Genomic DNA, 13,760 nt, shown 5'->3' with positions numbered 1-13,760 from the left:
TGATGATCTCATTGTCTGTATCATAAATATATAGTTGTGCAAACTTAGGTGGGTTATTAGGAATAGGGAGGAGGCTTCCAATAAGATGATGCGTTTGTCCATGTATACGGAAAGTTGGAGGTCCTTTTTCAGTGTTATAAGATCTGTCAAATTTGATACCAGGAGATGTGAAGGCAAACATTAGATTATATGTTCGTATGTATTGCTGGAAATTCTTAGTTTTAGGATCCTGGTTATTGAAAAGTAAGTGATTCAATGGATGGGGTGGTTCATGCAACAAAGACAAACCTTGGTTTGTTCGTTTGTTTGTATTTATTTATCCTCTCATCATACCACATCATAGCTTTACAATGTGGGCATTCCCATACAGGATCTCCAATATCAATGTAAGTACCACCTATAAATAAGGTATGAATAATAATTAAATATATCAAACACATTTGAATACATTTTATAGTTGAAAGTTCAAACCTGTATTTTGGTATGCATATGAGGTAGATAGAAAGGTCTGTTCATCATAATCATCAAGATCATCTATTGTTGGGTCATTTAATGAGTATTTTATATATATATATATATATATATATATATATATATATATATATATATATATATATATATATATATATATATATATATATATATATTGATATGGTATAACACACATCAGCCGAAAATATTCAATTTATTTATTTGATGATGGAAGAAACAAAATATAAATAAATATAAATAATGGATAAATACCTATATTAATGTTTTCCTGTGTCATATTTACATCATTATTGGTGGAATCTGAGCTGTCATCGCTGACAAATTGATCATCCTGTGTAGTGTTAGTTGGTGTCTAATGTTCATCTGCATAATAAACAGGCAATTTGGCATTCTATATATAGTTGACTGTAGAAGAAAATATGAAAAGGATGTAATAATAAATAAAATGTGTGCATGTAGATATTTGATAATAGCATAACAATAAAAATTACATGTATGAATGTCTGACTGTGTCATATTGGAATAAGGATTACTGATTTGGCATGTGGATGTAGAAGCAGTTGTTCTATTCTTTTGATTGTCATATGATGACATCAAATTTCTCTAGATGGAAGAAACATTGACTGTATATCTTTTTGAGCAATGTCCATAATCATTTATAGATAAAGTCCTGTGTGATGGTGGTGTACATTGGAAGCTTGTAGCGGGGTTATTATTATGGTTAATGGTTGGACTACATTGTGAGATACACTGCAAGTTGTCTATAACAATAGTTTTTGTAAGTATAATATAATATTAATATGATATGAAAAATAGTAATGTATAAATGAATTACAAATTACAAATTACAAATTTGTATTAAGTATTACCATTAGTAGCTGAACGTTGTCTTTTTCGTTGATGTAAAATAGTTTTCCTACGCTTCCTTCTTTCAGTATATTTGTCCATGAGTAGTTTGATTTCTGCAACAACTGCCTTATAATTGCCAAACAACACTAAAATCAAACGTTGAAATTGTGTTAAATAAGTTGCTAAATATCTATATTGATGTTTTCCTGTGTCATATTTACATCATTATCGGTGGAACGTGAGCTGTCATGGGTGACAAATTAATTATCCTGTGTAGTGTTAGTTGTTGTCTGATGTTTATCTGCATAATAAACAGACAATTTGGCATCTTATATATAAGTTGACTGCAGAATTAAATTTGAAAAGGACGTAATAATAAATAAAATGTGTATATGTAGATATATCTGATAATAGCATAACAATAAAAATTACCTATATCAATGTGAGACTGTGTCATATTGGAATAACGATTACTAGCTTGGCATGTGGAAGTAGAAGCAGTTGTTCTATTTTTTTGATTGTCATAAGATGACATCAAATTTTTCTAGATGGAAGAAAAATTGACTGTATGTCTTTTTGAGCAATGTTCAGAATCATTTATAGATAAAGTCCTGTGTGATGGTGGTGTACATTGGAAGCTTGTAGCGGGGTTATTATCATGGTTAATGGTTGGACTACATTGTGAGATACACTGCAAGTTGTCTATAACAATAGTTTTTGTAAGTATATTATAATATTAATATGATATGAAGAATAATAATGTATAAATGAATTACAAATTACAAATTACAAATTTGTATTAAGTATTACCATTAGTAGCTGAATGTTGTCTTTTTCGTTGTTGTAAAATAGTTTTCCTACGCTTCTTTCGTTCAACATATTTGTCCATGAGTAGTTCAATTTCTGCAACAACTGGCTTATAATTGCCAAACAACACCAAAATCAAACGTTGAAACTAAGTTAAATAAATTGTTGTAGTAGGTTGACTTTAAAATGATACCAACATTATAGTTATTTGCATTTGCATGAGCGAGTAAAGGATATGTATTTGCAATAGCAAAAGAAGAACAACATAAAACAATAGAAAAATTTGTATTCAAACACGCATTAAATTTCATACTCAATGGTTTAGTGTAGTATGAATAGTTTGCTGCTCTAAAATGTTAGGTTTACAAATTCTCTGTTGTCTGAACATTTATGATCATCGTCTTTCTTATTGAAGTCGTAAACATGTAATTTTTTATGAGGGAGGAAACAAAATGTTGGAAAATAAATGGTGCATTGCCAGATGAATTGGAAGTAACAAAAGTTTTTTAACAATTGTTTTGATACCAGTAATATTGATATTGATATTGATTGATCGACATCAATGGGGATTGACAAAGGCCGTCGAATGAGGGGAATAAGTTTATAGAGTTGGTGAATTCAGCTAACGAATGAAGCTTAGTTAGTGTTGCTAGTAAAGGTGTATTTATATTTGCTTCATTAAATGCATTGAGCGTGGCATCCCAAAAAATAGCCGCCTATAAAACATAGAACAATCATACCATATGTTTTTATAGCTGTACACATTAACTGCATTTGCAGATAATGAGGTTAGTAACAAAATAATAATAATAATAAGTATTGAAAAAAATCAGAGAACAATAGACGTATATTAATGCTATTATTGTCCGTGTATTGTATATTGTATATATGAATAATAATATATGAATAATAATAAATTTTGGAAGTCTGGGATACGTTAAGCATGAGTTATTTTTAAAAAATATTATTATAATATAATTATTATTATTTATTATTTATTATTCATTATAATTATTAAAATAATAATAATAATATTAATACTAATACTAATACTAATTGAATTAAAATTTAAAACCATACATAAATATATAATAATATTGATTCCAGTGTAATATGCCAACATATATGAAAGCAAAAAACAAAGAATTGTTTGTAAAACGTATAACCGTGCATTAACATTTTTGCTTCCCTGTTATATACTTGAAAAAGGAACGAAACACTACTATAAGTGTTATGCCTTCCCTGTTATATATAATTATATATAAAAACATAAATAAATATGAATATAAGAATAAAAAAAATTAAACCATTAAATGACATAAGCTAATATTTGGATATATCCCAACATTTGAATATTGAATATATAATAAAACAGTAAATATGACAGGAGGATATTTCATGAAACCAAGTATTTTGTTCGTCATACAATAGAACTTGACTTAGTAACATGCAAACAAAGCAAACCGAATCGATTTATATGTTATCGTATGGCAATTTGAATAGTTAATTGATATGGTTATATGTTATTGATTTAATAATTGTAATGGTATTCGTGATAGTAAAGAGTATGAGACGGATGAATACCAATGAAAAGTAAAACTTTAATTAAATATTATCATATATATTTGATATTAGATTGTTTATACATCATTTGCTATAAAATGATGGTGGACCGCACAAAATATATTGTCATATGTACTCAGTTAGCAAATTCAATACGATCAAATTGATGTTAAACAAAACATAGAAGCCGAATCCACAAGATTGTGGAAGCCCTAATTACTTAGCTTTGATATGTTTGTTAGTTGATAACTGATACTATGTATGCTCATCAGAATCAAAATTAGAACTGGTTTGCTGACAATTAATCCTTTTGGTTGGAGTTAAACAGGTGGAGTTTCCGGGATCGTAATCAGAAGACTGTGACAACGATGGCTGTGAACACATTTAGCAATATATATATTAAGAACAATATCATAACTAAATATTTGGCATCATGCAATATTGAAACAAAAGACCCACCGTGGGAACAAAAATTGGTGGTGAACTTTCTGGCTCAACAGCTATTGCTTTTCCCTTACTTGATTGTTCATGCATGAAAAATATTAACACAGGAGAAACACCATTTATTGTTGTTGACCTTATATTGTGATAAACTTATTTAGTTATTACCTTCAACCCAAGGGTGGCTATCAATGATTGAATATGATGGAGTTCTTCACTCACATCCAACACAGATGATTGGCGTAATTGTGAACGAAACTTAAATCTGACAGCCTAAGTTTTGGACAGGATTTCATCAACACACGTTGGAAACACCTTAATATCATCCCTAGCCTAGACAGGTGAAGTAAATGGTATCAATGACAAATCACAGAATCATTATTTAATCTATGATTGTATTGTGTAGAACATACCGCTATCAACTCATCTCGACATTCTCCAGCAGTCTTACCAAATAGCTTGATACATGTTGCATCCCAGAGAAGGAAGTTTCCTTTGTCCCTATTATGCTCCATCCTAAAATTTAATTTATACCTTGACATCCATAGAAGTTTAAGGGAAATTTGCTAAAACAGGAAAGCGTGTAAGTAAATAATTAGTACAAAAAATGATCATGGCTAACTGTGGAACTGTATCGATCACACTGGTATGGCAAGAACGACAAGCTGGGCCACCTTTTGATGGATCAAATGTGGTTGTACAGTTAGGACAACTGTCATAACTCCATGGAGCATCAATGATGATTTCGTCAACTGTTCCAACAGTTAAGCAGTAACAATCCTGTAACATGGTAAATAATAGATGAAGAAAAAAACATGTGGTAAAGCTCATATTAACGAAAGCATTGTTCAATTATTAATCTGTTTGAGATTGTTGATTTCACCTATACTGACTACCTGAGCATTCTGCAAAAAATTTTCTACCACATTACTCTGGCTAGATTGGGACTGAGAACCATCTTTATCATGGATTATCCCACCAGAATAAAATGGGACAGACAAACTGAATGGACGACAATATAAAAAATTAGAATCCGACCATTAAAGCGTATAAAAAATGCAAAGAAACTGAAAAACATGAACATTGTAGTATTCCAACACTGTAAAAATGTAAATTTAATGACAAACCTTTGACGAAATTGGTGTATCTCTGTAATGTCAGCGTTGACATACAATTTAGATCCAAATTTGATATTTTGCACGCTCAGGGGATACTTGTCTAGAATGATATCCATCAATATCATCAACAACATACATATTTATCACCCAAAGTGAATAAATCTACATAATAAAGACTAACCAACACCAGAACCACCTATAGCATCCTTGATTTTACCTAGGGTCAACATAACAACCAATGGTTCTTGAAGCAGAAGGTTTTTGTCAATAGCATCATGTAGCTGAATAGCATAGTCCTCCCAAACAGTTATTAGAATGTCACAGTTACTATGACCAAACAATCACAATCAGTATGTTAGTTGTTGCTAACCTATTCATCATATATCATCATATAAAATAATAAGGACAAACTGGAATGGTCTGATTTGGTTAGTGTGAGAACATATATATATATATATATATATATATATATATATATATATATGTGTGTGTGTGTGTGTGTGTGTGTGTGTGTGTGTGTGTGTGTGTGTGTGTGTGTGTGTTAAATTGGGAGATTTGAATACCTGTTATCCCTAAGCCCGATTGTCATCCTGTGAGGGGGATTAACTGTCTTAACATCGATCAGATCAGCAACCACACCAACAATATCTTGTCAAAGATGGCTAGGCAAGACAAATGTTAGTCTGAAACAAATATGCATATCAAATTGTTGGTTAAACAAAAAAACTAAACAAACTGACCCACTAAAGTATGGCGGGGTGCGAGGCCAGAGATTATATCAGTAAAAGGAGTAATGAGATAAATATTAGAAGGAATTTCTGGACGGTGGATTTCCTTGACAGATGTAGTTTTTAGGAAATAAACAAAATATGGAACTGGGGTGACTCTGTATTCAGATTGGTTGTCAACAATCCTCAGGTTTTGAATCAAATACAAAGAACCACACTGTAACTTGTCCTGTAATTCAGTGAACAGTTCTTGCCAGAGAGTAGCCCCAATTTTTGAACCCTGAAACACTTAAACCATAAAATGAAGTGACATGACATACAATACAAATGAGTAATAACAACAATCAGAAAGAACACAACAATAACCGTTTGGTCCATCAACACCATCTCAATTATTTGTTTACTATTTTGCTTTTGAGCTTGCCAAAGATCAGTGATACGGACAACTATTTTCCATGTTCCTTTTCTGGTGTGTAACTCAGATATCAGATTTTCTTTCTGAGACATGGCTACAACACGGATAATAAAGACCACTGGGAATGACAAAAAGAGAGACAAATACAAAGAAAATAGGAATCACATTGAACAGGAGAAAATAGTTGGAACAATACCAACATTGAAAATCTTTTTGTTATTGCAAAAAACCGCGGCAAACAGAAATGCATAACTCAAAACGTGGTTAGAACAAAACAACAGCAGACATTAGCAAACCTTTTTTATTTTTCAAACAGTGGCAAACAGGAGCAATCCGGGAAAAAAAGTTGGACGAAAATAGAAACTTGCATATAAGAGAAGAAAATAGCAACACACGTCAGTAAAGCCCAACAAAAAGGTAAAGGGTAACAGAAAAGAAGGATGGACAAAAATAGAGGAAATAAAAAAAAATCAAATACAAAGGTAATAAAAGATTTTTACACATGAATGAAAATGGACAGAAACACAAAAACCAAATACAAACCTGGAAAAAGAAGAACCAAATGACAGTTCCAGAGCTGGATATAGAAGAAGTTAAACAGTACTAAAGAAAATGAGAGTGACAATCAGACAAAGGTCACATTTGTTTTTAGTCCAAAGCAATATACAACCAAACCAAATGAAAATCAAAATGAGACAACATTTGTTTTCAGTCCAAAGCAATATACAACCAAATACAACCAAACTAAATGAGAATCAAAATGAGACAAAGCTCAAGTTTTTTTTTTCAGTACAAAGCAAATATACACAAAAAAAACCAACTACAAAGGTAAAGCTTTAAACATGAATGAAAATGAAGAGTCCAAAGCAATACACATAAAAAACAAAGACAAAGGTGAATGTTTTTTAACACATGCAAGCAAATGAACATAAAGGCCAAAACGAACCACATACAAACGTGTAAAAAAAAGAACAAAATAGAAACAGTTGTAGGCATCAAAACGAACAGAAAGACATAAACAATAGCAATGTAAATCAGAATCAGGCAAAGCTCACGCATGTTTTCAGCACTTCAGTCCAAAGGAAACCGAAAAAGGTGAACAGACAATGAACACATAACTGGAAAAAAAATAAGCAAATGCAACACAAACCAAAAGTTAAGAAAGCAAGCCCAAAGGAGAGAAATAGTGAACGGAGTGAGGACAGGAGAGGTGGAGGTACGGGATGAGAATGACAAAACAATGACAATATTGGGAAATGGGAAAAGAAGAAATGAGAAAAAAACCCCGACAGGACAGCTATAGGTACGGGCAAAAAAATGGAAAGCGGAAAAGGGAAGAAGCAAAAATGGCCAGGATGAACATAAACAAAGGGGCAGGACACGTGGACTGAAGTGAGCAATGAGTAAAGAAGCATAAAATAGGGTTTTTTATTAGACAGGTGGCAACACATGGACTGAAGAGCAAAGAAGCATAAAAGAGGGTTTATTATTGGACAGGTGGCAACACACGACAATGAGCAAAGAAGAAGCATAAAACACGACAATGAGCAAAGAAGAAGCATAAAAGAAGGCCTATAATTAGATAGGTGTCAACATGATAGGGTTCGGAAGTGGGACAGGTGGCAAAAGGACAGAGCTCCGATAGTCCGGGCCTTGCTTGTATAATAGATAGAGATTATTAAGTCAAGTCAGCTAGTGGAGTTTTCCCCTCTTTGCCATATGTGGGATCCGCATAAACCGCGTCACTTATTCAATGTGTAACTTGCCACATAGGCCCATTGCACATGCTACAAGATTCATTATCATCAATTAAAGTTATGAAAGAAAGTTCAGAGAATAGAAAGATAAAGTCAAAAGTAATAATTATCGGAATGACATTATTAGTCTATTTAAGAAAGATAAATATTCTAAGACCATGATTTCCTATTCTTCTTGCTCGTGTAGAATATTGTAAAATTCAACTTTAAAAATTCAAAATTTTTTATGTATTGTATGATAAAAAAAATTCATTTGTTATTAATGTTTTTGAAAAAAATTAATAACAAATGATAAAAGATATATTACCCTAACATAAATATAAGTAAACTTAACTGCTGGCAAATGTATGAAAGAAGAAATTCAATTAGTAATATTTAATTCAATTTTTTTTCTAAAATTAGCCTGGTTATTACAAGAGATAAAATTTTATTAAATGAAAGACAAAATAAAAATATTATTATTAAATATAATATAAAAGCTATTTAATATTTGATTATATTTAAGTCTAATTTTTTTTTTGTAGCTTAAATTTAGATATGAAGGAAATATCTGAGAACGAATAAAATTCATTTATTAGAAATTTAAAAATATCAATAAGTAAAAATAAAATTATTATTTTATTTGATACTCAAGGTAAATATAAAATTATCAAAGAATAAAAAAATTAAATATTTATTAAGGATCACAGATATATTTTAACTAAAAATTATTAGGAAAAAATATAATATTTATTAATTTATTAAAGACTAAAAAAAGTGTCAAAACACCAAAAAATAAAGCTTTTCTTTTACCAAAGAGTAAAAATAAAAAAATATAGAATTTAAATATTTATTAGAAGTTAAAAAGATATTTTATCGTAAATTCAATTTATAAGCTAAATAGTAAGACTTTATTTTCCACACATCCCTTAGAAGTTAATGTCAATTTTCAATTCGCTCGCAGAACTGTCAAGTTGGACTAAGTTTTCCTCTTTGTTGTAAAGCTAGCATGAACATTATTAATGCTAACGCGTTTTTATTGTTCGGTTTTTTCCTCTTTGTTTTTTCCATTGCCCGGTTTTTTCTAGTGAAGACAATAGATATTAATGCTAACGCGTTTTTATTTTTATTTTTAGGCATTCAAGACGAGACTCATTTATATTTAATTATATTATTATCATTATTATTAAAAATATTTAAAGTTTATGTAAATTTGGTTGTGTTTGGTCTTAGCTAGTCTTTGTAGAAAAATAAGATAAAACATTTGCAAAAAATAATAATAAATTATATTTTTGTGCCTAAACTTTTAAGATTTTTTACTTTTAGTATTTTTTATATGTTTCAACCAAGTAATTTTAAATGTTTTTGGATAGTGGTGTTAGAAGTCATTGCTATTGCAGAATCTGAAAGCGAGGACAATTACTGTCGGCTGTTGGCAGTGAAGAAATATAAAGCTAATAATTGTAGAATCTTAGAATTTTCATTCTTCAAGCCTTGTGGGTCTTAAGCTAATAATTTGTTTTTGTACACTTATTTTAGGTTTCCTATTTTTTTTGCCACTGAATATAATAATTTATAGATTGTTGCAGATTATTATTAAATCAAGTCAGCTAGACTCAAATCTTCAGTATTAACACAAGCTCTTGGAAGAAAATACTTACACATTTAGAGAACTTGGATGCTACAATTAGAGAAGATACTTACACATTTCTTATCAGTAATACATTTGATGTAGTCTAAGTTTTGCCATTCCTCAATTTGACTACACTTAATGGTCCATTACGAATAGAACCCTGAAAGTTATTATTATAATACTGCAAGGTTTATAAAAATTATTCATGCAGGAGGGAACTTGTATTCAAATAATCATCGCATCAAAAGTGTTTCCATTCCATAGAATGCAAGAGCTGAGACAAGGATGTGAAATGTGTGATGAGATCCGGTGAATGGATTATTACATATCACCATGAAGAAATTAAACTTGGGAGATGTTCAATATAATGTACTGGTTGGATCATGAACAATCTACGTATCCAATTCGACTAAAGTTTAATTGCAGTTTAATCATAAATTTAACTGTATTGGACCAATCAAACAATGATCCAGAGATCTTCTTGTATGCTTGCGTGCTAGCTTGTATAATTTATGGTGATATATTGGCAGTTTGTAGCTTAAAATAAATGGTTGATGTAGGGTCATTCTATAGGCCCAAATGCACGAACTGATTAGGCCCAAGTTACCATAATGCCCAGATGATAGATCCTCAGGCTCCTTCATTTTTCTCAAAAATCTTGCTTTCTTCCTTCATTTTATACTCCTCAGGCTCAGCTATTTTATTCCCTAATCTTTGGGTGCTTTAAATTAGGATCTTCACCAATGAAAAATTTATGTTAGATGGAGATCCCAATATCTGAGTTTGTTCACCAAAGAAAAATGTGCTCGAGGTACATATTAAGGTGCCAAGCAGAAATTGAATGGGAACAACTGTCTATTTTTAGGTGATTACCTGTAGTACAGTGCATGCAGCATCTGCAGCATATTTAAGAGCAAATAACACGAGCAGAAAAAACATTAAGATGAAACTAGCTTTCCATAAATGATATAGTTTTAGTCTCATGCTTAAGACTAAAAGCAATAACATTTGTAATTTTTACAAACTAAAAGATGATACAAAGTAGGTGCTCGTACAAGAACCTTTAATATTTAATATCAAATCAATTATCAAATATCCTGAATTGGAAGGTGAATCTTTAACATTTTCTTCCGTCCATTTTTTATCTTGCATCTAAAATTGATGGAAACCTCATTAACTGAGCACAATATTGGATTTGCTAACAGAGAATTTGCTTCGGGTGTAACATCTATTTCATTGTAAAAGCCAGGAACTTTTGGCTTTGGCAATAATTTATCATAATTCAACATTAAAATTTAAAAACACTGAAGACATGTATGACCTATCTTCTGGTCTTTGTTGCACGCACATAATAATACTACTTGTATGTATCGTATGACTTCAGAGAACATGCACTGTTCTCCTAATACTTCATCCAACAGTTCAGCTTCCTCTCTTCTCTCCATAATTTCCATGCCTAAGATGGCAAAAGTTAAAATTATTTGGTCAGAAATAACTGTTTATATAAATTAGCAACATAGTCATACCAATTTGGTTACATGTCCTAGAACGTTATTGTAGTGGTCTGGGCATGAAAATCCTCTCTTTACTCTTAAAATCTCTTCTCCTTCATGAAGAAATGCTGGCACGCAGCATACTCAGGAGGCATTTAACCATTGAATATTAATTTCAAAACAAAATAATATAACCTTGACAGAACAATATCAAAGAATCATAACCAAAAGGAAACTGACATACTATGTCCCAACAACCCTGTTTGTGTTTGTCTCAGCTTGCAATCCACACCACTTCATATTTGAACTCATCCAACCCTTATCCAGATTTGTTTGAAATCCTTTTCACAGCTAACTCTTTCCTTTCTATCAGTGAGCCCTGAAAAATAAGCATGGACTATATATATATAGCTAGAAACTTCAAATCTTTTCAAGGAAAATAAAAGTTCTAGATATCAGTTTTCTTTATCAGTTGTGTCCGCACTGGTATATACAAAGTTGCACAGAAAGATGTTCAAAATGTGAAAAAAAAGACATATATAGCAGTTATAATCCATATAAACTGTTGAGAGATTGTTTTGTAAAGAACGAAGGAGAACTAACCAGCACTATGTTGTTGACTCTTAACCACTACTCCTTGCACCCACACGGAGGCAACAGTTTTAACCAAGCCAGATTCTTCCTAATAACAACCTACAAACCTTTAACAGAGATAGTAATAAATAAAAAGACACTGTGGCAGCCTGCGTCTTAGAATTTATATATTTTGTAAAATAGAAAATAGATAGAACATGGAGTGGGGCAAACTTCAAAAGCATAAATTGGCCGATCAGTTGTTAGTGTCCCATTGCATGGTTTTGACAAACCTTTCTAAGAGAAATTATTGCTAACGATTTTCTGTCTAAATAGTTACATATCCCTCTCATTATAACATTTGCCACCTTTACATGACGGCATGTTGCAAGGTGCACCGGCAGAGCTTTTCTACAGAAATCGTGTTAACATACATTTATAGATGGTGATAGAAATATAATACAAAAATGGAAAATATATTGTGAGAAACTACAATTAAAATTCGAAAGAAAAAATACCTTAATAAAGTAATCGACATATAAAATAAGGTAATCCTTCCTCTAAATGTAAGTTGTTAAGAGTGGAGACCAGACCATATTTTCGTTGTCAAATTTGAAGCAGCAACGTAATATCAGTAAGAAACAACAACACATGCAATAACAGAAACCCTGCAGCAATGCAAAACCAGAAACAATGCAGCAACAGTATGAGACGTGTGGAGGCACATTGTCCTTAAGGATTTATTTGCATGGCGCAAGAACCCTCCAAGATTTAATAGACCCGTCTCAGCCAAGGCTCAGGTAGCAGAGCAGCAAGGAACTCTTTTTGTATAAGATATGTTGTGCCCAGGAAAATGAACCAACCAAAGCAGAAGAAAAATCAGGTTTTTGAAAAGAAAGAAGATAAAAACTGATGTGACATGATAGTCTCTGTCCTTAAAAATATAGAGCTTCTGTTTTTAAATTAAAAAACATGTATGGTACTTCAATTTTTAAATAGAAAATACATAAATAGATTTACTTGATTAAAATGACACCAAAATTAGAGAGCCTTTATGAATTTAACTAATGTCAAAATATATTTTTTGAAAATATTGTGATTTTCATCACACACATATAGGCATGCAACTAATTTTCGCTGTATGTGCATTGTTGTTAAGTTTGATAGTTGTTGATCCTGTTCATATACCCAACTATAACAATATTTCTTCACCTCAGCATGAAAATATTGATCATTGATAGAAGTGGGTCTGTTAGTAGTGAAGGTGAAGTATTGGTTAACAAAAAGAATGTTGAGCCCAAAATTTGGCGCGTGTATGAAAGAAGGATTAAGAAAGGAGTCACAAAGAAAGTGTGATAGCTGAGGTGGCATTCGGTTAGGATATTCCCTCAATAAGTAGAGTAGTGGGAATTAGTTATGGGGGAGATTATTCATTTTGCTTTCGCCCTTGTGGTTAGGCAGTTAGAGAGTTTGTTCTCTGCTGAGGAGCTTGGCTCTGGTTTGTATTTAGTTTTCCATTATTCACACATTCAATAAAATACCTTATTACAATCGTTTCATCTCTGCTCTATCAATTGGTCCGACCTACCGTTGTTGATGCCCCGAGCCCCAAAGATGGCTGATCGTGTCACAGCAGTGGAAGATCGTTTGGAACGCGTGGAAGCCAGTATTGTATCGTTACGCGAGTTCATCGGCGCCGAGATTCAGCGTGCGATGGCGAGTCGTCCTTCTCCTCCACCGGGTGGTGACTCAGTTACCTCACCCCTGGATGAATTTCGTTTATCTGCCAAGAAAGTTGAGTTGCCGTCGTTCAACGGCGACGATCCCGTGGCGTGGATTACCCAAGCTGAGACGTATTTTGAAGTGCAGCGAATTTCTGAGGAGGTGAGTATTCAATTGACCAAACTCAGCA

Source organism: Glycine max, chromosome 6 (assembly GCF_000004515.6).
Source record: "Glycine max cultivar Williams 82 chromosome 6, Glycine_max_v4.0, whole genome shotgun sequence".
Classification (NCBI taxonomy): Eukaryota; Viridiplantae; Streptophyta; class Magnoliopsida; order Fabales; family Fabaceae; genus Glycine; species Glycine max.
This window is presented reverse-complemented; position numbering follows the sequence as displayed.